The sequence below is a fragment of the Crotalus tigris genome, unplaced genomic scaffold, assembly GCF_016545835.1.
Source record: "Crotalus tigris isolate CLP2741 ecotype Arizona unplaced genomic scaffold, ASM1654583v1 scf7180000017600.4437325, whole genome shotgun sequence".
In the NCBI taxonomy this organism is placed as follows: Eukaryota; Metazoa; Chordata; class Lepidosauria; order Squamata; family Viperidae; genus Crotalus; species Crotalus tigris.
The window spans coordinates 2,101,165-2,128,072 of record NW_024096504.1 but is presented as its reverse complement, the minus strand read 5'-3'; the positions used below and the strand labels follow the sequence as shown (position 1 = coordinate 2,128,072).

At 39.9% G+C, this 26,908-nt stretch overlaps 1 pseudogene; it reads left to right on the top strand.

Moving 5' to 3' along the window:
• Positions 1–613: 613 nt before the first annotated feature.
• The window catches only part of LOC120319208, a 112,168-nt pseudogene continuing 85,873 nt past the window's right edge, over positions 614–26,908 (top strand).

Genomic DNA, 26,908 nt, shown 5'->3' with positions numbered 1-26,908 from the left:
GTTCTGTCACAGGTATCGCTGCTTGACAACAGGCCACAATTTGCTCCAAAGTGGGGATGGCAAGACAAAGAATAGCTGCACGTGCACACAATCTCCCAAACTGAGAAACCAACCACAAACAAGTTTGCAAGCCAACTTCTCCTAGGGTCGGAAGGGCAAAGGCACGCCAACGTGCCAAGGCAAGGGTTTTTGGGGTTTTTTTGCATCGTATCGTAGAAATCAGTGCAAGGGTGAGATATTTACCTAAACAGTGAAATCGAATGGCCATGGGTAGGCAAAAAAGCAGGGGGAGCTTCCCCATTGACTTCCCTTGTAGGAAGCTTCCCCGCTTCTCCGGCTTCCCAGCTGCTTCTCTCTTTGTTCCGGCCTCTCCCCTCACCGCCTGTTGCACTCTCCAGACTTCTGTTTTGGGCTCGTCTCGCCACCACCCTCTCCCTTACTTCTGAGCAGCACCCCGCCTCCGGAGCCAACTTTCCCCTCCGCCCGCTGCCCTGGTCACGTCCCCTTCGCGCGCTCCACTCACCGCTCGCTTCTCTCCATTCAGCGCTGTTCATGCTCTGCTCCTTGTAGCCGACCGCCTGCAGATTGTGGCATCTGGAGAAATTAAGGTCCCCCCTTGTTACCGGGAGGTATCACCTGTAGGACCTGGAGCGCCTGGTTTGCAAAGGGCAAGCTGGCAAAATAGGCTGGAGGGGCAGCTGAGGACACTGTGTGTGCTCTGCTCCTGCAGCTGGTTAAGCAGACTTTGGTCTCCCTGGGAAAGAGCTTGGGTTCTGGGTGGTAGAGGAGGGTGTTGCTGCCTTCAGAAGTTGAGAGGGGGTGGGGGCATGGCCCGTCGGTCTTGGGTTGAACAGCATGGATGATTTGCAAGCTGGGATGTCCACACGGGAGAGCTCATCTATCATGTGGGTTTTCTTCAACTCCGATCTTTAAGCTCCTGGCAGAATGCGTAGCCGGCACACTGGGCATTTTAGAAATTGCTACTGGTGGGCTTCTTCTAGGTGGGTGGTAAGAAGCATTTGCCTCATGGTGGGAAAACTGGCCCTTGATACAGAGGCTTGGTGTGGTTTTTAAATCACCCCTTTCAACATCCTGAAGCCTTCAAGATGTTTACACACAGTTGATTGGTCTTGCCAGAGTTCATCAGTGCCTGGTTCGGCATAAGGGGGAGCCCTTTGCAAGCAGCAGTGATATAGTATTACTAATGAATTTTTATCTTTTAAGCATAGTGATAAAATCCTTTCTGGTCTGAAGGCTTGTTTTAAAGGGCTTTCTTTTTTTTTGACTTTGTTCTCTTCCAAAAGAAGCTTGTGGTGCATGGTTTAGACTTGGCAACTTTTTCATCAGTAAATCTTGGCTTAAGTTGAGACTCTTGACTATTTTAAAAGTAATTCCAGGCACCTTTGTAGTTTTCCTAGAAACATCCAGAGAAATGGTTTTTTTTCTAATTACAACCTGTGTCATTTGGGGGTGGCCATGTCCACCAGGTACAGAGCTGCAGATACCCAGAATTGGTCCTGCAACCTTCCATTGTCTCCCACTGACTCAGATCAACTTAAAAAATATTTCTGTACTCTGCTTTTTTCCAAGTACAAACAAATGCTCAAAGAAATCAGCTTGGACTTTGGAAGGAGGTGGAATCAGTATGTTGATGGCATTTTGCTTGCCTTGTGTTTGGCCCAGAATCAGTGTCTGAGATCAGTAAGGGGTTGGAAGGGAGCCAGTCAACTAGCTGAGCTGATTGTGCAGTCAAATGGTGTCAGACTGCTTTCCTTTCCTCCTAAATGAATCTTCTTCACCTGGATGCCCTCTTGATGTGTGGATTAGAATTTGCCTCAACTGATGCTATCAACTGGTGATCTGGAGATACAGATCTTTGATACAGTTTTGGTAACTTCTGCAATGTGCTGCCTATGACTTCTGGTTTGTGGTTTGGTGATCTCTGTGTTTTCTTGCAGATGTTTCATTACCAAACTAGGTAACATCAAACTAGGAAATACCATATTTTCCGGCCTATAAGACAACCCCCAACTTTTGAGAAGATTTTCAGGGTTTAGAATCCTAAACCCTGAAAATCTTCTCAAAAGTTGGGGGTCATCTTATACGCCGGAAAATACAGTATTCCATTTCTAATTTAAGTTTTTGTTACTACTAAACCTGTTTTAAGACTTTATCAATTTACAATTTCCATAATCAAATATTGTTTTACTTCAACAGATTATCACTTCAATTATCTCTTCCAGATATATTCAAGTTCTTAATCTCTCTCATCCCTCTTTTAATCACCAGTCTCATTTATATCTTCTTCCAATAAAAACTAACTTAGTTAAAAAAAGAAACAGTTAAACCTTACTTCATTTCAATTCATTACACAAACTTCAAATCACATACAAATAATTATCATACCTTATCACAGTGGTTCTCAACCTTTTTAATGCCGCAACCCCCAACCGGTCGTAAGTCAAGGACTACCCAACTGGTGCAGCACCGTTTGCAGAATGGGACTTTTGGCCAGCTCAGCAGGGCAGAGACAGCCTGGACAATTCCTCTTGGCTTTTGAAAGCCAATAGAATTAGACTCTATTCAAGAGAGTCTATTCTATTGGCTTTCAAAAGCCAATAGAATAAAAGGGAGTAGCACAGCTAAGGAAAAGGGGAAAAAAATGGCGGACTGCGTTGTTTGGCAACCCCCGTGAAATGTTCATTCGACCCCAAATGGGGTCCCGACCCACAGGTTGAGAACCACTGCCTTATCAGATAATATTATTATACACAAAAATCACCTAATTAATTTAAGCACTTCAAAGTTCCAGTCTAAAAACTCAACATTTTTTCAATTCAAGTACATATATATGTCTATATATTGGGCAGATTCTGCCTACACTCCCTGAGATTGGGTGGTGTATCTTGGGCTCCCAAATCATGATGAATACTCAGTTATGTGGCCACCAAAATATGGACTTGTATTTTCTCATGGTCCCAGATCTCTGGCTAAAAATCTGAATTGCATGAGCCTGGTTTCTTTCCCAGGATAGTTGAGTTGATTTTCCACCAAAGGAGTAAGACTCCTCCCATGAAGTTGGTGATTGCTGGCTGTGACGTTCTGGGAGTTGAAGTCCACATGCCATAAAATTGTCAAGGCTGAGAAACACTGAGTTTGTAAATAGAATAACACAGAGAATGGTAAACCATAGGAAACTTTAATGAACTGTTTTGATTGAACTATGCCATGTGTCATGTTTTGTATTATTGAAGCTATTGTTACATATTTTCACTAGCAAACCATTCAAGACAATGGATCCGAAGAACATCAGGAAAAGGAAATATAGTGAGGATTTCCTACAATATGGCTTCACATCTATTTGTACAGCAGGAATCGAGAAACCGCAGTGTGTACTTTGCTCTGAAGTTTTGTCAGCAGAATCAATGAAGCCTAACAAACTTAAACGCCATTTTGAGACCAGGCATCCAAGCTATGCTGGCAAGGACACAAACTTTTTCAGATCCAAAGCTGATGCACTGAAGAAAGGCAGACTTGACACTGGTGGCAAGTACCACAAGCAAAATATAGCAGCCATTGAAGCGTCATATTTGGTGGCACTCAGAATCGCCAGAGCCATGAAGCCTCACACTATTGCAGAAGAGTTACTGTTGCCAGCGGCCAAAGACCTCGTTCGAGTTATGATCAGAGACGAATTTGTGAAAATTGAATGCAGTTTCCTTGTCCAATGACACTATCCGCAGAAGAATAGATGACATGTCTGCTGATATTCTTGATCAGGTAATCCAAGAAATTAAATCTGCTCCACTTCCAATATTTAGTATCCAGCTTGATGAATCTACAGATGTTGCAAACTGTTCCCAGTTACTGGTTTACGTGAGGTATATTAACGATGGCGACTTTAAAGACGAGTTTCTGTTTTGCAAACCTTTTGAAACAACAACTACTGCATGTGATGTATTTGACAAAGTTGGTTCATTTCTGAACGAGCATAACATATCTTGGGAAAAGGTTTGTGGTGTTTGCACAGATGGTGCTCCAGCTATGCTAGTATGTAGATCTGGATTTCAACGTTTGGTACGGAATGAGTCACCAAAAGTCATCGGAACTCACTGTATGATTCATCGGCAAATATTAGCAACAAAGACGCTGCCACAAGAATTACGAGAAGTAATGAAAAGCGTCATAAATTGTGTCAACTTTGTAAAGGCAAGCAGCTTAAACACAAGATTGTTTTCACAACTGTGCAACGAGTTGGATGCGCCAAAGAATGCTCTGCTATTTCACACTGAAGTGAGATGGTTGTCGAAAGGAAAAGTTTTAAAACGTGTTTTTGAGCTTCGTGATGAACTCAAAACTTTTTTTATTCAGAAAGAAAGCCCGCAGTTTGAAGCTATTTTCAGTGATAACAGCGAACTGCAGAAAATAGCTTACTTGGTTGACATCTTTGCCATCTTGAATGAGTTAAATTTATCACTGCAAGGACCAAATGCAATGTGCCTTGATTTTTCTGAAAAGATCTGATCATTCCAAACTGCAGCTTTGGCAAAAAAAATTGGATGAAAATAAAATTTTCATGTTGCCTACCTTATCTGCTTTCTTTGAGGAACCTGACATTGAACCAGACAACAGGATTACGTTGATAAAATCTGTTAAAGAACACCTGCACATGCTTGCAGATGAACCTCATCATACTTTCCAAATCTACCTGACACCCCATTTGCACTTGTCAGAAGCCCATTCACAGTCAACGTTGAAAATGTTCCTGAGGCAGTACAAGTGGAGTTCATTGAACTTATTAACAGTGATGCAGCGAAAACTGATTTCTCCACAATGCCAGTTATAAAGTTCTGGATCAAATGTTTGCAGTCATATCCTGTTCTGTCTGAGACTGTGTTGTGCCTTCTTCTTCCATTTCCAACAACATATCTTTGTGAAACAGGGTTTTCCAGCTTGTTGGTTATCAAGTCTAAATACAGAAATAGACTTGTTGTGGAAGATGATCTTCGGTGTGCTCTTGCAAAGACTGCCCCGAGAATTTCTGATCTGGTGAAAAGTAAGCAACCTCAACCTTCACACTGGTGTTGGCTTTTTACGCATACTGTTGAAAAATGTAGCAATGTAGTTTACTGTTGTTATATTAAGACTGTTACCCATGCTACACCATGCTTCAACACAAAATTTCATTGTTTTGTAATTAAAAATAAATATTTAACAATATATAATTACATATTGTTTTTTGATTAATCACTATGCTTTAATTATGTTCAATGCAAATACATCCTGCATATCAGATATTTACATTGCGATTCAGAACAGTAGCAAAATTACAGTTATGAAATAGAAACTAAAATAATTTGATGGTTGGGGGTCACCACAACATGGTGGCCACACCCACTTGGTGGCCACGCCCACTTGGCGGCCACACCCACTTGGTCATGCCCCTGGGGTCACCACAACATGGGGAACTGTATTATGGGGTCACGGCATTAGAAAGGTCACTGGCTTAAATGAATAATCCATCATTTCTACATTTAAAAAACAACCTAAAACTTGAAAAACAGTTTCAAAAAGGTGAGGAAGCCTGCCCCATTGGATACCATTAACATTGTAGGGCATTGTAGTGATCCTCAGACTGATTAAGGCATCCTTTTAAAAATTAATTAATTAAGCTAAATACTAAATACAAGAATCCTTTAGCAAAAAAAATGCAGATCTTGGATGTATAAGAACTGTAGTGTTTAAATAAGCATGAATACAAGTTCAGTCATACTACTGCAAAATTGTCTGGTATTTTTCTTGTAGCCTTTGTTTCTCATGCAGACTGATAGATCTTGTGGAATGTTAACATGTATAATGAGCTTGTCTAATATGATAATAATAGCTCCAGAGAAGGCAGTGTTGAGATCATTAGCAGCTCATTGTTTGCAGGGAATGTTAATGTGACCGCCGTAAGTCTCTTGTTGGGGTAAATATGACAATCAGCAGTTGTTAAACCCCAACATTGGTATTGTCTGAATGATGTAGTGTAATATCATTGATTGACATAACATTTAGACAGCAAATGCTCCTTTTCATTTTCACTTCAGCAACTACTAATAAATAAGAATCCGTTTGACTTTAGTTCTAATAAGCAGCTTTCTGCCACACATGTGGGAATGGATTAGTCTCCATCCTGACTTTAATTCAAAGGAAGGATAGAAAAACATTCAGTGTGGGGCTTCCCATGTAATCAGTGATTAGGCTTTGCTTTTTTGTAATATAGTATGTTGGCCTTTTAAACCACTACTTTGTTCTTTGTCATAGTTAACAGTGTAAGGGCTACTTAACTTATTTATGTGTTGAATTTATAAGGTCATCCACCTGATATGTACATTTTGGATTTAGTAAAATGCATTAATCAATCCATTTTGTTTGGCCAATAAACCACAGTTAAAATAAGCCAACCCATGATTGACTTAACCATCCCAACCATTTTTAAGCCTATTCTTAGGGCCAGCAGGATCAATGTAAGCACAATGCTTGCTACCATAGTTCTGCTAGAGTTAGCTATCTTCTGATCCTCACACTGATGCTGATGTTAAGGGAAACTTTGCCAGAATCAATAGCTAAACAAATAGATGTTCTGAGCAGCTTTAGAACCTTTGCTCACAAAAGCACAAACTCTCTCTTTTTATGACCCTGTAATTTGGATGGAGGTGAGCATTTACTAGGCGGATGCCCTTCCTGACACCCATGTGAAGTTTGCAGAAAATATTTACTTTTTGCACCCAGATAGAGAAACATCTGCCAATGCCTAGGATTGAACTCACAACCTCCTGATTGTGAGGTGAGCATCTCCACCTTTAGGCCACTGCACCACTCCACAAGGACACAAAGTAATTTTGCTTATAAACGAAGATGCAGAATCTAAGTCCCCTTGAGCCTCACTGATGCCTCAATATTTATCCAAAATAGTCATGGTATTATTGTAATATTCATTATTATTAAATGTGACAGAAGAGTAAATTATTAAATACTTGACTGAAACGTAACATTAGATATGTTTAATTTGAATTACACATGATTTTAGGCAAAAAGCCATAGCTTTGAGATTCTAGGTTAACCAATCTTCAAAAACTATATTCAGGCATTAAACCTGAATGTGGCATGTGAATAGACTCCTCTCCAAATTCTCAATTGTTGTGGTACAGTAGAAGGAATTGAAGTATTATATACATACCTAAACACAACTATTATTTATGAACAAACTGTTAAGATTATTGACAAAAGTTCCACAGCTATTCCTCTTTAAAGTTGCAAGAGCTGTAGTGAGTTTAAGGCATTACTAACACAAAACTTCTTCCCCTTAGTTCATATTGTCTTTCATCCAGGAAAGAGGAACCGTTTCATGGCATGGTCTGTGCTTTGACTGGTAGATGTAACAGGTCCAGAGAAGTTTTCTTTGGCAATTTTTGAAGGCCAAGAGCAATGATTGGAGTCATTGTCTTTGGTGATTCTTCAGGAAGAGTAGAATCCATGTCAGCTCCTCAGCATTTTGAAAACAAGGCTTCTGGATATTCAAGATGATGGTTTATCATCAGCAACTCTATTTCAGCTATGCATAATGGACTGTCAAGTATCTTCCTCCTCTTTCTCACTATATCCTTGTACTCTGTTACTCTCTGGAGGCAGATATAGATATGACAGATGGTTGTTTTTTTCTGATGGAAGTTTATTCAGATGTCAGAGAAATTATGCAGCATGTGTGGTATCCATACATCAACCAGGAACTGAAAAAAATCCCTGTATTATTGATACTTGCTAGTTCAAATGGTATTCCACATTCAATGGGACTATTTTAAACAGAACATAGAAACTTTTTTATACCAGTACAGTACACTTTGATATATATTATTTTACATAGTACATGTGTGAACACTTTAAATCAGCCAGGAGGAAGATGTCATCAAGATAAGCTTTAAAGTACAGCTGCATAACTTTTTACGCACCCAAGGATCCTAGAATATCTCAGAATTGTACTATAAACATTTGCTGGCATACTGTGAAACTATAAAGTGATTATTCTCTACATTTTAAAAAAGAAAACAAAAAAAGTTGCAAGTATTTATAACAATAAAAAACTCTATCCTCCCCATTCCAAAGCCCTGATGTTTTTCATCCAGCATTATGTGACAACTCCATTCGTCCAGCCCCTGAAGCTCATAGCTACATACATATATTCATACATATAGTGGCACAGTGGCTCAGTGGTTAAGATGCTGAGCTTGTTGGCTGGAAAGCCAGCAGTCCAAGTTCAAGACTCAAGTGCCAAGCAAAAAGGGTAAGCTCCTGTCCTTGCCTCAACTCCTGCCAACCTAGCAGTTCAAAAGCATACAAATGGAAGTAGATAAATAAGTACCACTTCAGTGGGAAGGTAACAGCGTTCTGTGATGTCATGCTGGCCACATGACTATGGAAATGTCTTCAGATAGCACTGGCTCAATGGCCTTGAAATGGAGATCAGCATCGCCCCATATACAGTGGTGGAATTCAAATACCTGAACATCGGTTCTCTTATTTAATGTAGGCCTGGGCCTCCGAGGCCTAGAACGGACTTCCAGAATTGACATCCACACACTTCCAGTGGGCCGTTCTAGATCTACAACCTGAACAATCCCAACTCTGCCCCTATAGTTGGCAATGACTAGCAGAGTAAAATCTGCAGGAATTCCTTTTAGATTTATATTTATATTATTTATATTTATATGTAAGGTTTCCCACTATGCCTCACAATTGCCCCAGCGTTACTCAGGAATTTAAAAGAGTCAAAGAAACTCCTGAGCCGAGGTTTCAGCACAGAATTACAACTTTATTATGATCAAATCAGAGAGGGGTTGCCTGATTCCTCTTTGTGGCTGGTAAAGGAATGAAGGCAACAACCAGGAAAGATGTCTTCCACCTTTTATACCTTTCCACAACAAAAAGATCAGGTCTTTGTATCAGGAATGAAAAGGTACAGAAAAATAATTCCAAGATGATGACTCATACACATCAACCCAGGCTTCATCCATAACTCCTTTTCCCCCTCCCCTTACTGTGCTCTTTTCATGTAAGCAATCTCCTGTATGTTTAACATGAAGCTTTTACTTTTCCAATATACATAAAGCATCTGCTTAGGCAATTGACTACAAAATAATGATTCCAAAATAACAAAACAATGATTACATGATAACATATAAGTATCAATATAAAATGGTTACTATATATAAAATAGCTGATAATGTCAAACTTAAACATACTAAAATCATAAGCACAATAAAATCCCTTCACTCCTCCCTTTGTAATATAAAAGCCAAATAGGCACTAAGAACCCTGGAAAATGGGGGTATAATCAGAAGGTAAAGGTCTTAAAACCATTGCTTTAGCAGGTTTATTGTTAAAAACAGGAGTAGCAGCAAAAGTCAATCCAAATATAGTGGATCGAACAATTCTTTGAATAAGCGGAATAATGCATGATAAGCACAACAACCCTCCCAAGGCCAAAACAACTATAAACAGGATTCTTTTCCAATTATCAAACATACCTGAAAACCATCCTCCAACACCCAGTGGACAGGGATATGAGGTGCTGTCCATGTTTGGACAGGGATATGAGCCAATTTGCGCATTCTGTCTGTGATTTCTTCAATGACCTTGCCATTGTCATCAATATGGAGACAATTGCTAAGGTTGAATTTTTCACAGACCCCACCTTCTCTAGCCAATAGGTAATCCAGAGCTAATCTATTTTGGTATACAGCAGTGCGGAATTGAGTATCAGTTTTTGCCAATGCCAAAAAGACAGAGCTGGTTTCATTCGTGATGATTTCCAAAACTGCTTGCAGTTTAATTATCCTGTTAAGCATATAAATAGGCGTCCAGTATCCCCACATTCCATCCGGCGCCCATGTCACAGGATCATATACCTGGATTATCTGCTCTGGTGGCCATTCATCATCTTTCCAATTTCCTAACTGAATATTTGAGACATCCCTTGTCTTTCTATCTGCAGGATCTCCAACATCAACATACACAGGAACACTCAAACGTTCGCCTTGAGAGATGGGTAAAAGGAAAAAACTAAGCATCCCACGGCCCAGGACACATGCTCTAGCCCAGGCTTTTGGAAGTTCAGCATAGGCTGAATTTCCACAAATCCAATAAAGATTATCAGGAGCAGGCCAAGGAATAAAAGCATCATGTTTGTTGGACCCGTCCAGGAATGAGGTGGATGGTTCAGTCTCATTTCCCTGCCAAGTACAGTCAGTTAAAGTACTATTGCAGAACCAACCTCCCACACAGAGAGTTTCTCCTACATATAAAATGTGACTTTTGTGAAAAAGCTGCTCAGCTTTGCTTTGGAAAACATACGGTATTTCAGTTTAGATCTGTTGATATTTTTCTTAACTGATTGTTCTTTGGAAGAATTTTTTTTTACATCTACAGAAATCTATAAAATCAATTTGTGAGAAATATTTTTGTTGAACTGAGGACAACATGGAACATCACCCAGCAGCAAAAAGTTTTATTCCTATGAAGAGAACTAAGCAAGAATTTTGTCTCTGAATTCCTGCCCATTTTGAATGCACTTAGAAAGTATCTGTAGTTTCCAGATTATCTTCTTCCAAAGTCATCTGTGTCATCCAGACTGAGCAGCTATAAATCTAAAGGCTATCTCATTAATATTTCTGAGAAACAGCAGTAGCATTATATAAATGAACAGCAGTTCTTGCTTTTACTAGGGTATGAAGGCTCACAGTAATTTTTTTTGCATCTTTGATAGGGCATGAAGGAGCATTTGGCAGTGAACGTAAATCTACAACCTGTACAATTGCTCAGAAGTAAGGGTGTGCTGAAATTACAGTATTTTTCTCATCAATTACAAAGCAAGGCTTTTTTTCAGAAAACTTGCATAGATGTGCCCTAGTTTGCTGACTGGATCCATTTCCATTCCCCCCCCCCTAAGGCTAGAGTAACAGCTGCCTTATAATATCATAAACACTTAATATGCACGTCAGTCTTCTCCAAACTGGTTCCCTTCATATCTGTCAATATTATAGGTTTAAGAATTCCAAGCTTTTGGCCATGTTGGCTGAGAAGAATATCTGGGTGGAGAAGGGTGATATAGTTGAAATAATTTAAATTTCCATAGCTAGTTTGCAAATAGGTTGTGCATCTGTGGTGATATCAAGGAACTGAAATCAGGAGGCAGTGCTGTATGTGGTTAATAAGGTTATGGAATGCTATAGATATTATTATATTTTATTCTTTTCTTGGAGATATGGGACTCCCATTTTGAATATAGGAAGATCCAGATGTATCAGATAGAACTAGTATACCCTGATATCTAATATTATATAAAAGGCATCAGAAATATTTTAAGGAGATGAATGCTGTCATATGGTCTTGTATAATTATATATGCACCCAAAAATAAAAGTAAAAAAAACTTTTTCTTTCTTTCTTTCTTTCTTTCTTTCTTTCTTTCTTTCTTTCTTTCTTTCTTTCTTTCTTTCTTACTTTCTCTCTCTCTCTCTCTCTCTCTCTCTCTCTCTCTCTCTCTCTCTCTCTCTCTCTCTCTTTCTTTCTTTTTATTTCAAAATTGTCCATCTATCTCACAGAGGGATTCTGGGTGATAGAATTATAGAACATAAAAGCTATTTATAAAATTTGTATAAGAGGCAAAGGTAATTGAGAACCTCTATACCTTCCTCTCAAAAATGTTCATTAAGACATATGGAACTTGTAACAAGTATTGTAATGTTCATTTAAGAAAGTTGCAGACAAAAAAATATAATGAAGATGATCAGAGAGTTCAAAATAAAAAGGCTAAATCAACAGTTCTGGGATTTTTTTTAGCTTTGAAAAGAGAAATCTGAGAAAAGTTAGTCTATCAAAAAAAGATTGTGATCTGTTTTCTATCTCCCCAAAATTGAGGTTGTAAAAGATGATTTGAAGTTATAGGATTGTAGCTGAAAAATAAGAAAAAATTCTAATAGTAAAAACATTTAGATATCAAATCAATAACCCTTTGCAATATGTCTGCAAACAGAAGCTGGATAGTCATTTATTGGGAGAATTTAATCCACTGAATGGAAACTGAACCCATTGGTCTATAAGCCACTTCCATTTCTGCAGTCTGAGTTCTGAACTCGTCCAGACTAGAACAAAACAAAGCAAAAATGGAAAAATTCATAGATGCGGACCATTTATCTTGTGCCATAATTATTTCATTCCTCTATAATTTGTGAATTCACTAGAACTGGGTAGGTCCTTGAAGATGCTAGCAAAGCATCCCATTGACATAACTTTGCAAAGAAAGGTGACCATCCCCTTCACTTCTGTGGGCAAAATGAAGAGAGTGAGTTGCATCCCTTTTCATGCTTCACAAACACCCATTAACAGTTTCTCTGCACTCATCCCAACTTTGGTGCTAGATGAAAAAGGCTTCAATCACTCTTTTTTTCCTTAGTGTGCTCATGTTAAAGCCAAAAGAGATTTGTGGTCTGGTACAGCACCTGCACTGAAAATGCTATCTCTGACTATCTGGTGAGAAAAGAGTGTGAGATAGGGAAGAAGCATCTCTGAACATTTCAAACATTGCCTTTTGCTTCACTTCTACAACACAAATCTTTTTCTCTTAGGCTAATTTAAGACAACCTGCACAGGGCTTGCACTCCTCAGGTGCTCTGAAGATCATAGTTTCTCAGATTTATGGTACATAGTGAAAAAATGCTTTATTTATTATGCTTTAAACATGACCCAGTTGTCTCTTCCCTTTTCTCTCCCCCCTCCTTTTTTTAGCTGTTTCAGAGAATTGAATATGTAATAAACCTCTTATTTTACCAAAATCTATATGGAGTCTGAAGGAGAAATTGACATTCCACAGACAACACAGAACTGTGATGGAAATGAATATAGTTTCTAGGTATGCCCATATGGAATGCAAATATGATTAAGTGGGAATTGATTGCTTTTCAAAAAACATTCTTCCCCTTCCAATTTAAATAGTGTTTTAAATTTACCCCTTCTCCAGCCTCCATCACAATGGGATAGTAGCATTATTTCTACAAAATGTGCAATGTAATGCAGAGTGTAGTCAGAAGATTTGCTGCTGAATTGGTGAAGTATTTATAAAACAAATTAGAGAGTGGAGACATTGAACTATCTGGGCAAATAGCACAGCAGCACTTTAACAAATTAAAATGGGGAAATACAATTTCATTCAGATAGGCTGGACTTAGAAAAACAACAACAGCCTCTCACTGTAACAGAATAAGAATTAATATAGCAGAGAAATGAAAATATCATTTTATCAACAGTATGATCCAGACATTACAGTGCAGTGTATCCTTAGTTAAAATTACCTATGTTGGATAGCTTCTCTGGAGAACTCACTAAGTTTTTTCTATTCTTGATAAGCCATAAGGGTGATTCTGAGCTTTGATGTGAGTGAGAATCTTTTTTTTTTTTTTCAGTATCTCAGGCCCTTTTGTTTAGTGCCTTAAATTTGGAAATGGTGACCAGTGTCTGACTCTGATCAAGGGTCTTTGAAGGACAATTGCCTTGACATTACACAGGGAAGCAGCCCCATTACTAGTTTGCTGGCTTGAGAGTTTTCATTCCAGGCAATATAAATAATCCCAAGTGTTATTTGGCTTCCTAGAAATACTGCCACAGCTGAAAACACCAATCAGTGAAGGTGAAGTAAAAGAGTTCTGAATAAAATTGATAGGCAAACTTATTTAGACAAAGGTAATATTTGAGAATTGCTATCCTTAGGCCTTGTTGAGCTTTGAAGGTGTCAGAAGTAAGTCTTCATCCTGGTTCATTCAAGCAGGGGATAAATAAGCAACATGGAGACTGCTTTGGGAAGAAGGTTACAGTTTATTGAAGAAGCAGAAAGATGGTCCTTGCAGGAAAGAGCAGAGGAGAGGAAAGAGGAGTTGAGCACATGGGCAGTAGGTTTTTATACCTTCTCTAGCCTTGTTTGGAATAGTTTCCTGTTCCTGTGGCATGAATCTTGAGGCTATTTCTGAGTGTTTATCTAGGCCTTGATATCTGTGGTTTAATCCTATTATCATATCCTGCTTCCCAGGTGATGGGGCTAATGACTCCTAGAGTTTGGGTGGGGTGTGCAGATTTTCTCTTTGTCTTCTTGATTGTTCTGGCTTCAACTTTCTGATGGCTTTACATCTGCATTTGTATGGGCTAGCTCTTGCTTGGGGCAGAGAGATAGATTTGGGGCCAGGTTTGGTTTTGCTTTTCAAAAAATACTTTTAAAAATCCTTTTGGTGAAAAATATATTTTTCTGCCCTTTTAATATTTCCTTCTCTGGGCTAACTTCCCTCAATCCCCGCTTTGTGCCTTAAGTGTGGGAATGTCACACTTATTGGCACAACATTAAAATTGATCTGGTCAGGGAGACTTGGTAGGCAAGCTTTTAAACCAGTGGTTCTCAACCTTTTTAATGCCATGACCCCCAACTGGTCGTAAGTCGAGGACTACTCAACCAGCTGTAAGTCGAGGACTACTCAACTGGTGCAGCACCGTTTGCAGAATGGGACTTTTGGTGGGCTCAGCAAGGCAGAGACAGCCTGGACAATTCCTCTTGGCTTTTGAAAGCCCATAGAATTAGACTCTATTCAAGAGAGTCTATTCTATTGGCTTTCAAAAGGCAATAGAATAAAAGGGGGTAGCACAGCTAAGGAAAAGGGGGGAAAAATGGTGGACTGCGTCATTTGGCGACCCCCGTGAAATGGTCGTTCGACCCCAAATGGGGTCCCGACCCACAGGTCGAGAATCACTGTTTTAAACTGTTAAGCCAAAAAAATAAGACATTAATGGAGGCAGCAGAAAAAGATCCCTTTAGTGGCTCCCAAAAGGGGAGCTTGCACCCATAAAGTTCTAAAAATCAGGGCAAAAATTTTGTTAAGTGGAAAAGAAATTTATAGTGTCCAATATTCTGTGCCAATCATTTTTGAATGTTGGGTGTCACCTTTAGCTTCCAGTCAGGTTTGCATACCTCCCAAAATTCTTCACAGCCATGTTTTTCCTTAGTACATGACCACTGGCTGCCCATTTTCAAGGGTTGTTTCCTGCCTTAGCTCTTAATTCAGTGCATCCAGGTTTGTAATGTCCACTTGCCAGGCTATTAAATTTTCCTTTAAATTGCACATAATGAGCTCTAGGAATCCCAATCTGAGCCCAACAGTGCAAGATATTCAGGGCTGAAGTTTGGGATCTCTTTCCTGTTGCTTCCTTAGTCAAGAATTGCAAATCACCTGAGGGGGTCTAGTTCCCTCCCCCTTGGAATCTGTTGGAAGTTGTTCCTACAAAGCTTTGGTGCAATAGAGCAAAAATAAGCCTGGGGAACTTTACTAAAGGTAGGTGGAGGGGATAGACTCTGAATGGTGTGAATGGTGTGTGTGTGCATATGCAGCTATTTCTACAAAACAGGCAATACAAACATTCTAGATAAATTTTCCCTCCCACCAGATAGAAGTTCAAGGTGTTCAGTACTTGTTCTGCCAACTATTCCCAAATGCCATCTCTCCATTAATACATTCAATTGGCTTGTTACAATACAAATGGGGCAGAAAGAAAACTTTACAATGAGTTTCTGCCCTCCCCCCCATAGTCTTTCTAATTTTCTCTTCTGAGGCTTCACATGGCACCAGTGGCTCCAGGATTTCTTCCTTCTGCTTTGTAGTTTTTCACAGGCATCTGGGGAATGGTAGGACTTGGGAAGATGTTCCACTCAGGTTGCATGGTGGCTTTTTAGTGGATGGCTGGATTCAAAACCCAATTCCATGGCTCAAATGGATGGAGGCAGCATCTGGGTCTGTGTGTTCTGCTTCCAAAGGTTTGGGGGAGGATTGCACGGCTGAAAGATATAAGAACAAGGTCTTCCCTTCTTTCTGGGTGGACTCTCCCAGGAGAGGCAGACAAAAGGCATGGAGAACAAAGGGCAAGAAAAGAATTGGAAGGGGGGGTAGCTTGCAGGCAGTTTGAAAAGGCATCAATATTGCAGTAGTCAAAGAAACAGGCAAACAAATCTGCCTTTAACATTTTAATGCCGTGATTTTCTCTTCTTGATTGCTCTGGCTTCAACTTTCTGATGGCTTTACATCTGCATTTGTATGGGCTAGCTCTTGCTTGGGGCAGAGAGATAGATTTGGGGCCAGGTTTGTTTTTTGCTTTTCAAAAAATACTTTTAAAAATCCTTTTGGTGGAAAATATATTTTTCTGCCCTTTTAATATTTCCTTCTCTGGGCTAACTTCCCTGAAAGGCAAAGAAACAGCTTGCATTGTGTCCAGAAATAAATTTTTGATCTACAGGAACATAATAGAGATGGCTGGGGAACTAAAAATGGCTCAGTGAATTTATCCCATAGGAAGGGGAGGAAAAATAAGCTACTCTTTAGTTAACATTCTCAGATCTGGAAGATGGGGAGGATTTGCCTTCCTATGATTTAATGAAAGACTCTGACATTAATAAGTGATTAATTGCAGCTGTGGATCCACACTGTCACTGTTTTCTATATTTCTACTCCTATTGATAGGCATCTCTTAAACCAGTCTTTCTCGACTGTGGCCACTTTAAGCTGGGTGGACTTCAACTCCCAGAATTCTCCAGTCAGAAGTCAAGATGTACAGGTACAAAACAAGAAATGAGAAAAAGGACAGTCCTCTTATTCAGGATACCAACTATCTCTAGCAATTATCAACTGCTACTTCCAGGCTGAGCTGTCAACCAATATTTGTATATTCTTTACAAGTTGTCTCAGTCTCTTTGTTAGAATGGAATCCCACCTCGGCAAATTGCTTCAGGGATAAAAAGGGACAAAATATTCAATCTGTGGATTTCTGGGTTTTTAAATGTTTCTTATTCAATTCTGATCACCTAAATAAATTTGGGTAGGGGGATCAAAATCTACGAGCCGAGGTGGCGCAGCAGTTAGAGTGCAGTACTGCAGGCCACTTTAGCTGACTGTGTTCAGCAGGTCAGCGGTTCAAATCTCACCGGCTCAAGGTTGACTCAGCCTTCCATCCTTCCGGGTAGGTAAAATGAGGACCCAGATTGTTGGGGGCAATGTAAATATATATATACATTGTTTACTGGTGTACACCGCTTAGAGAGTGCTTGCACTTAAAGTGGTATATAAATCTCATAAATAAATAAATAAGTTGACAGGTGTGGTGTTGCACCAGGGCATTAATAGTAGTGATCAATCAGCCATCTTGCAGATATTTTTATGACTTTCTGCAGACGGCCCTGTTTCTAAACCAGCTTGTGCTCCTTCCCATTTCATATAAACTGTTAAAATTCTGATTACAGTATACCTTAATTCTAAAATCAGGATCTCTAGCAAGAGCTTCCCTCAAAGGTTATCTCTATTGACATACTCTCTCAGAATCTATTTCTTACATCCTGCAAGTTAGCTATTAGCTTAACAAATTTAACCTTCCCTGACTTACACTGAATCTACTGTAAACTGAGTTGCATTAAATGTGGCAGTGTTTAGAGTTCAGAAAGACCAGTTGCTACCACTATACTCCTAATAAATCACACCATAGTTTTATTTTCCATAAAACCAATTTAATGAGAATGTTTAATACATAAACACACAACAAACCTTTTATTATAATTCTGAAAAGCATTTTTATTTATTAATCACATTTACTGTATTTGTCACTCATCTTGTTTTAAAGGGACTGTTTTAAAAACACTAAAATAATCAGGAATAAATAAATAAAATTACAATACAATCAAAATAAAATCATGATCACAAGATGGGGAAAGTGGGATCTGGTTGCACAGGAAGGGGGAGGGGGGATTAGCTCTTAATTAATCAATTACATCCAGTGTAATAGTTCCCTGTTGGAGCCCCAAGTCATTTGGCAGAGCCAGGTCTTAAGGCTCTTGCAGAAGCTCAGAAGGGTGGGAGCTGATCTCACCTCAGGGAGTAAGAGATTCCAAAGGGCAGGAACCATGGCAGAGAAGACTCTTCTCCTGGATCCACCAGCTGAAATTCCTAGACTGATGGGATCAACAATATGCCCTTTCTGCTGGGACAGGTTGGGTGGGCCAATCCCATCAAATGAGGTGATTCCTCAAGTAATCTTGACCCAGGCCAAGCAGGTCTTTAAAGGTGATAACTAACATTGGAAGCAAACTATCAACCGATGCAGTTCATGGAGCAGTGGTGTAACATGGGCCACTCTAGAGGCCCTAAGAGCATGCCTCATAAGGGAAAATATACAAATAATGAAGAAATGTATAAGCATTCTATAGTTCCCATTGGGTTGCAAGTTACCTTGAATTCAAACTACGAGTCAGCCCAACTCAGACTGCTTTACTGTCAGAATGAGAATTGGCAGGGAAATAAAACATGACTTAAGAAATGATTCATAAGCATAACATCAATAAATGGCATCTGAAAATCCTAATTAAGATATTGTACCATTAGCTAAAGTACAGACAGATTGAGCTATTTGAGCCTTTCCATTCATTTGTGCATGAATTTCTGTTACCACTTATATTTTTCTTATTAGTTCTATTAAATGATTAAGTGTAGTTGCAATGCTGCTAACATTGGATGTTCTTGCTTTGACAGTAGTGCCCCGTGAATCTTGCTACACCAGCAGTACGTGAAGCTGTATTGGTCATTCATCCAATTTTAATATAATCTTTTTTTTTTAATGCTGCAGTTTGGAAACCAAAACCTTTCTTTGTTTTGCAGTTATGAAAATGTATTTTTTATAATTCTTGAATAGACAATGGAAGTGGGCTATTTTAATGCCAACCGTCTATCTAGACCGGTTCCAATTCTACCCAATGAGATATCTACAATTAGCACAAAAATCCACCCATGTCCTGAGCTACTGAAAATACTTGAAAAATGCTTCCCAATCTCCTATTTATTTATTTTTTTGCAAACAAATAAAGTAGCCAAATTCAAGAGAACAGTTTAAAGTGTGTCTATATTACAATACAAGATTAGGTAATATTAAAATCTTCAGATATTATTGAATTTCAATACCCTGAAGACCTGATTAGTTTGACCACTGCAGAAAGATGATAGGAGTTGCAATTTAATTTCTAAATTTTATTTTATTATTGTATTTTATTTTATTTATTTTTGTGTTATTTTCATTTCATTTTATATTTTATTTTATTTTATTTGCTAGCCATCTCATTTCAAAAGACTGGGTGGCTATTTTAATTTTTTTAGTTTATTGCAATTAAAAATTAAAGAGAGATACAGAAAAAATACAACCCATTCCAAATCCACAATATTGGAAAGACCACATTCTGCCTTCTTCTAGAATATTCAGAGAACACAATCATATCCTTCTACTACTCTTTAACTATGGGACAACTATTTAAAACTCCTTCTTTCCTGGAAAAGTTTGGCAGAACATGTACAAAATTTCTGTTTCTGAAATTCAGAAGGCATTTCCCCATATAGATGATCTTTAATAACTGCTTCTCTGAATAAAAGGAAATGAAAATGACATAAAAAGTAAAAGAAAATGAAAGGAGCATGTGACCTTCCAGAAATCTCTTAAAACCCTCAGCAATACTGGGGTTCTCCTGCCAACAAGGACATTGTGCATTGGCTATATCATATTTAGTATCCTGATATGTTCCCTTTTGTCACCTTGTTTCTATTTCTATTTGTTTTATTTGGTTTTTGTATACAGGGCTGATGTTTGGTCAATTTATTGTACACTGTCCTAAGCCGTGTTGCATGAGATGGGCATCCACATAAATCTGATAAACAAATAAAACTTTTTTATTTTCAGAAAGGGGAATAGACCCAGGACTAAATAAAAACAACAGGGCAATTTTATATAGCGCATCAGTTCTACTTCCATAGTGACACTGCACCTCTTTTATTTAAGATAAGACAAGATGGTAAGTGTCAGAATCCAATTATATTTCATCTCTAGTTATCAACTATAGAAAACCCCATTTCTGCCTTCTCTGGATTCTGTCATACGATGAAGGGAAGGGGGTGAACAAAGGGGCTTTATGGCCCTCACTTCCTTCAGTAAACTTCAAAGGGACTGGATGTGGATATCACCAAAAGGACTAACCATTACAATGGGGCTATTACCTTTCATGTACTCCTTTCTGAAGTCTACATCCAGCCGGCAGTAAGGAAAAGGGGGTGGGAGTGTAATGCCTGAGACTATCGCTGGAAGAAGGGGGTGATTGGGTGGGGCTACTGAGGAACCCCTTAAAACCTTGAATGGGAGAGCTTGGACCCCAAGTCCTGTCTAGAACGCCTGCAACCATTTTCTCTTAATAAAGGATGCCTGTTGGAAGAACTATTCCAAGAGTTCTGTCTTCTTAAGATGCAAAGTGGGGTGGGTCAGGACTTGCAAAATTAATCCACCTGGAAGGGAGACCCTTGCCGGGGGATTTTGCAAAAGATTACCATGTCAGACAATGGAGCAAGAAAGGGGAAAAACTCCCTGGAAAGAGAGCTGCTGCCCCAACTGGAACATTGCTGGATGTCGGGATCCGAGAGGTCAGATTCCACAGGAGAAGAAGTGATGAAGACACGGGACCACAAGCCTTGCTGGTCAATGGGGATTGGAAAGAAAAATGAGTGGGGAAAGAAATCAAGAAAGGTGACCCTGAGAAAGGAGGCCAAGCAACCAGAATGGAAGCAGGAGATGGAGAAATCCCTGCATGCAAGTGAAGAGAGAGAAAGCTGGGCACCGTACTCGGACTGGATCCTAGAGAAAGCTATTAACCTGATGAAGAGAACTCTCAGCTCCCTAACAGAGGAGAATCCTGAGCCCTACGGCTGCCCCAGCTCCTGGAGCCACAAAGGGAGAGACATCAAGGGGGAAGTGGAACCTGCAGTCCCGAGGACATCTGCTGATCTAGTAGAACCCACCCCCTGCCGAACCACAGATGGCGATCTGGATGGAAGACACTACCACTAACAATGGAGGCACTGATCCATTCCAAGACGTCCGCTGTTGGAGATGAAATTTCCTAACCCAAGTCCTCAGCCACATGGAGGAATACGGGCAGGACATCCCCAGTGACAAAGCCTGCATGCGGATCATGCAATCTGCTCTGGACGGACCAGCTGCAGATTGGGTGGTGAACTTGCACGACTCCAATGCCCCAGAGCTCAACGACTTCAACCGTTTCATGTCCTCTCTAAGAAGGTGATTTGAAGACCCCCTGGCTGACCGCAAAGCCCGCGAAAGGATAAAAATGATGAGGCAAGGCAAACGCCTGGTGGCCGAATATACGCAAGAATTCTGGGCCATTACCAGCAAACTGAACTGGCCAGAAGACATCCTCTTTAGCCATTTCAAAGATGGACTAAATTATGACCTATATGATGCTTGCTTGCCCCGAGGAGACCCACACCAACTTGAGGAATGGTACGTCTTGGCAGAGGAAGCAGACATCGACATATTGAAGAGACACCGCCGAGGAAAACAATGGAGCCGCTCCCCGCCTGAGTTGACACACGAACCAGTGAAACCATTGGCCACAGCCAAGAAGCAAATGGGGTGTTTCAAGTGCAGAAGAGAAGGGCATCGAGCTGTAGAATGCCACTCCAAAGCCCCCCAGCACAACCCAGACAGATCCCTGATCAGCAAATCCGGAAAGTCTTCAGCTAAGCCAAAAGAAACTGCCATGAGAATGATGGAAATTGTGGAACCCCCCCACCTCATCAGGGGGAAAGAACTTCAGCCTACACGGCAGGGACGGTGGACACCTCAGATGACAGCTCGGAGGGCAAACCCCTAGTAAGTGGATGCATCGCACCCATCCTCAAGACAGTGACTATATTAATTCCCCCCATGCCAGAAGCCATGAAGGTGAAAGCCTTAATAGACTTTGACTGCACCCGCTGCCTCATTAGCTCGACACTAGTGGGGAATCTGGGAATTCCGTCGAGGAGACTGGAACAACCAATCTCCTTTGGCCAGTTAGATAGATCCATAGCGGGGGGGTGCCAGCTACCCTAGCCACTTTACCAATACACCTGTCCCTGGGCAAACATGAGGAGGACATAACGTTTGTGGTGACCCCAGGCATGGAATACCCAATGATCCTAGGGATGGAATGGTTAAAAAAATGGAACCCCTGGGTAAATTGGAGGATGACAGAAATCAAATTCCCGAAGGGGGATCATATGGACTTAAAATCCCAAGGGGGGGCTACCAGAATCAAGAATAGAAAAAGCATCCATGAGAGAGGAGAAGGGACTACCAGAAATACCAGAGGAATACAGAGACCTTGCTGAGGTTTTCAGTGAGGAGAGGGCGGATGAGCTCCCCCCCACCGACCCACAGACTGTGCCATTGAATTCAAGCCTGAGGCAAAACTCCCGAAGCCCAGATTATACTCCATGAGCCCAAAGGAGAAGGAGAAAATGGAGATATTCATTTAAAAAAACCTAGAGAGGAGTTTCATTGAGCCAGCCAAGCCTAAAGTGGCTGCCCCGGTCCTCTTTAGAGAGAAGAAGGATGGCTCTTTACGCTTATGCGTCAATTATAGGGCCCTGAATACAATCAGTGAAAGCAACCTATACCCTCTGCCCCTCATGAAAGACATGCTGTCACACCTCTCGAAAGGGAAATTTTTTTCTAAACTAGACCTAAGGGAAGCTTACTATCGCATGAGAATTAAGGAAGGGGACGAATGGAAGACCACATTTAAGTGCCCCATGGGGTGCTCTCAATTCAAAGTATTGCCATTTGGACTACAAGGGGGCCCTGCAGTCTTTATGCAATTAATCAATGACTTTCTAAGGGAGCATCTGTTTAAGGGGGTCCTTGTTTACTTGGACGACATTCTTATCTTCACCAAAACAAAAGAGGAACATGTCAACCTTGTCAGAGCAGTTCCTGGAAGGCAACAAAATCCCCTGATCACAAAAATTTGGAAGCCCTGAAAGCGCTCAGGAAGCTCAATGCCAAACAAGCCCACTGGTCCCAGCATTTTCACCAGTTCCAATTTAAGCTCAAACATTTACCAGGGAGAAAGAACACATGCCCCAATATAACAGCGCACGAGCCACAGACTCTAAACCAATGATGGCAGAGTCACAACTGGCAGCACCAGTAACCACAAGAACCCAAGCTAAATTAAAATCACAACTGGACAGCCAAACTGGAATTGAATTTTGGCAAAGTTTGGAAACAGATGAATGGTTCCAGAAAAACAAAAATGTGTGCACAATGAGAGACGGGTTGCCTTGGGTAGGGGAAAAGTTATATATACCAACAACCCAAAGAGTCACATTCATGCAACTTTGCCATGACACAAAATCAGCAGGGCATTTTGGATTTGTAAAAACTTTACACTTAATTAAACGGTAATTTTGGTGGCCATCCATAAAAAAGGACATAGAAAGCTACGTGGCCAGCTGCCCAAAATGTGCAACTGCAAAGAGGTTGCAAGGGAAATCACCAGGACTATTACAAACAGTGGCAAATCTCTCAGCCCCCTGGAGGGAAATAGCCATGGATATTTATAGTGGAATTGCCAGAAATCAATGGGAATACTGTTGTCTGGATGGTCACGGACTTCTTTTCCAAACAGGTGCACTTTATCCCTTGCCAAAAGATTCCCACCGCAAAAGCCTTAGCGAAACTTTTCATCCAGCACATTTACAGATTGCATGGGGCATCCCAACGCATCATCTCTGATAGGGGAGTGCAATTTACATCTGCGTTTTGGAAGGAATTCTTATCCCCTTTAGGAACCACTCAGGGACTGACATCTAGCCATCATCCACAAGGGAATGGGGGAGCTGAAAAAATGAACTCCATACTTAAGCAATATTTGAGATGTTTTCTTAATTTCCAGCAGAACGATTGGATGGACTTGCAGAAGTTGCCTACAATAATGCAGTCCACTCCAGCACAGGTTACACTCCTTTTCAAATAGGCACCGGTCAAAATTTCAACCCCATGCCAGAATTAACCCCAAACAAACCAACGATCCCATCACTGAAAGAATGGATGGAACAATTACAAAACACCTGGCCAATAGTTAGAAAAGCACTAGATGAAGCTAGGCAGGCATACAAAGCACAAGCCGATAAAAAAAGGGCTGAGCCTACACCATTCATCATAGAAGAAATGGTGTACTTATCTACAAAATACCTCAAGTCTCTACAGCCCTGTAAAAAACTTGGACCAAAATATATAGGGCCTTTTCCAATTAAAAGAATCATAAACCCAGTAACAGTAGAATTAGAATTACCCAAAAATCTCAGGCAAATACACCCAATTTTTCATTGCAGCTTGCTGAAAAGAGAGCATCAGTCACCTTTAAGGCAAAAAATCCCCCCCCACCAATCATGATGGAGGGTGAACAAATTTTGAAATAAAGGAAATCCTTGACTCTAGGAGATATCATGGAGCGACTCAGTACCTAGTTGCCTGGAAACACCTCCCTGCCTCACAAAAGGAGTGGGTCCATAAATGTCATGTCAGAGCCCCGAAGCTATTGAAGAAGTTTCACACAGAGTATCCTAACAAGCCTGACTAAGTTTTATACCTGTTTTGTTTTCTTTCAGGTGGATATGTCTTAATTTTAAGGGGGCAGGATGTCAGAATCCAATTATATTTCATCTCTAGTTATCAATTATAGAAAACCCCATTTCTGCCTTCTCTGGATTCTGTCATACGATGAAGGGAAGGGGGTGAACAAAGGGACTTTATGGCCCTCACTTCCTTTTGGGTATCCAAGTTGATTTTCTCTCTAGGTCTGTTGCATTCCATTTTGCAGTTTGAGAGGTATAAGTTTTACATATTTATTTATTAATTAAATGTATATGCCACCCATTTCACTGTCACAAATGTTTTGCAATAGTTGGGAGTGGGTAGACTGGCATTAATTTTCACTAATCCCCACCATTGGGTGTTTTTTTGTACCAGTGCTACAGTTCATTAAAGATAACAGTTCTCATTAAAGACAACTTATTTTAAATGTTCATTTAAATAAGGAATGGATTTGAATAATATTTTCCAGGTAGTTATAATATTCTTCAGCCTAAATTTCATTTTTTTAATCATTTCTTCTGCAGTCCATAGACTCCCTAAATTCCCAAAGCTTCAATTAAAACCAAGGAGAGATACAAGGGATTTCCTTAAATATGGCATTTTCATTAGCACGGAAGTTTTTGAGAAATGGTTGGAGAAAATTGTCTTCCCTTGGGGATGTTGTGAGAAACCATCCTTCTAATGGTTCACATATTTAGTAGAGAATTCTTAAAAGCCATTTGCCCACTTTATTCTAAATAAACGGCCATACAGAACTAGGCAGCTTATAAATGTCACTTATAAATCCATCAATCATCTTTCTGCTTCCTCCTGAAATTTAAAGGGAAATTGCATCCTGTGATCCATTTAACTAACTCTTTGGTTTAGCTATAAACAGTTGTAGAAATGCCCTGGATTTTCTTCAAGGACATTTTATTGCAAATATGGGGAGAAGATTGCCTCCACAATGATCATGCCTTCACACGTGATTTAGATCTAAGCAAAAACCACTCAACTTCTTTTGCCCATTTAAGCCTTCTGTTGCCTGTGTTTCATCAATTGCCATTCTGCTCAAAGTAAGGATAACCCACTAGAAGATTCTTTTATAGGGAAGAAGAGATGGCTTGCCCTATTCACCTTCCTGTCTTCCTATCAACACTCAAGATTACTTTTTGTACCTTCAGGTTTTGTTGTTTTTCTCTCTTTGATAGAAGAATTAATTGCCCTTTTCTCTGAATTGCAGTCTTTCCACCTGACATAGCTATTCTTGGCTTCCAAATGCCTTCTGCATTTCACACTGACACCAGAAACACATGCAAGATCTATTATTATAAATACAAAAAGGTGTTCATTATACTACTACCCAACCATGTTACAGCTTCAGTATGGAATCTATTATCCATGTTCTGAATCATTATTTGCCATTCTACTAGACGTGGCTAAAAGTAGAATGGTTGCAGGACTGGCCCCTACTCCTCACTTTTATAACATCTAGGAAGTAGCTCTTGTCAGCTTATTTCACTGTCAAAATGGATGTTTTTGTTTTGCTCTGAATCATTGTTTACATAAGGCATTTGATTTTCTGCATGGGAGTTTTAATTAGTTCAGAGTTTTGTTGCTTGATCTATATTGAGATTTCTCTTCAGCTCATAATGATAGTCATGGCAGCAGACATTTCTTGGGGCATTTTTCAATCGGCTAGGTGATATTGCATTTACCATTTGAGGTGAAAAACCAAGGCAATATCACATTTTCATAAAAAAGATGGTTATGGCCCACACACATAATTAAGTCTCTGTCCTAATACCATGCAATGGTTATATTCTTTTTAAAAGTAAAATAAAATCTCTGTCTTACTTAGAAGCAATTAAATATTTGCATGGTACTTTGAGAAGGCCAAACTGAGAAATCTTAATCTTGAAAATTTTGTGTGAGGAATGTTTGGATTTTTCCTTGATTTGCAACTAAACCACATCTTTATTTCCATCACTTGATTTCTCTGCATTTAACCCTTCTGCTATGCTTCTGGACCTGGTGCATACATGAATGCACCTCAAGAATTTGCTTACCATATGTTTGGTATTTATGAATTGAGTCTGTAAACTTGTATTAATCATATAAGGCAGAATTCAACATGGCACTCTGCAGATAGTATGGGACTGCAAGTTACAGAATTGCAAAAAACTAGTTAGTTGTACAGAGTATCAGGTTGCAAAGACTGATTTGAGCTATCACTGCGTTATTACTTTGGTTTGTGTGCAGGTCCTCTGTCAGGAAGACATTGAAGCTCCCAGGTTCCATGAGCCCTATAGGAAATAATGTTGAAGTCAAAAGGCAATACCACAAGG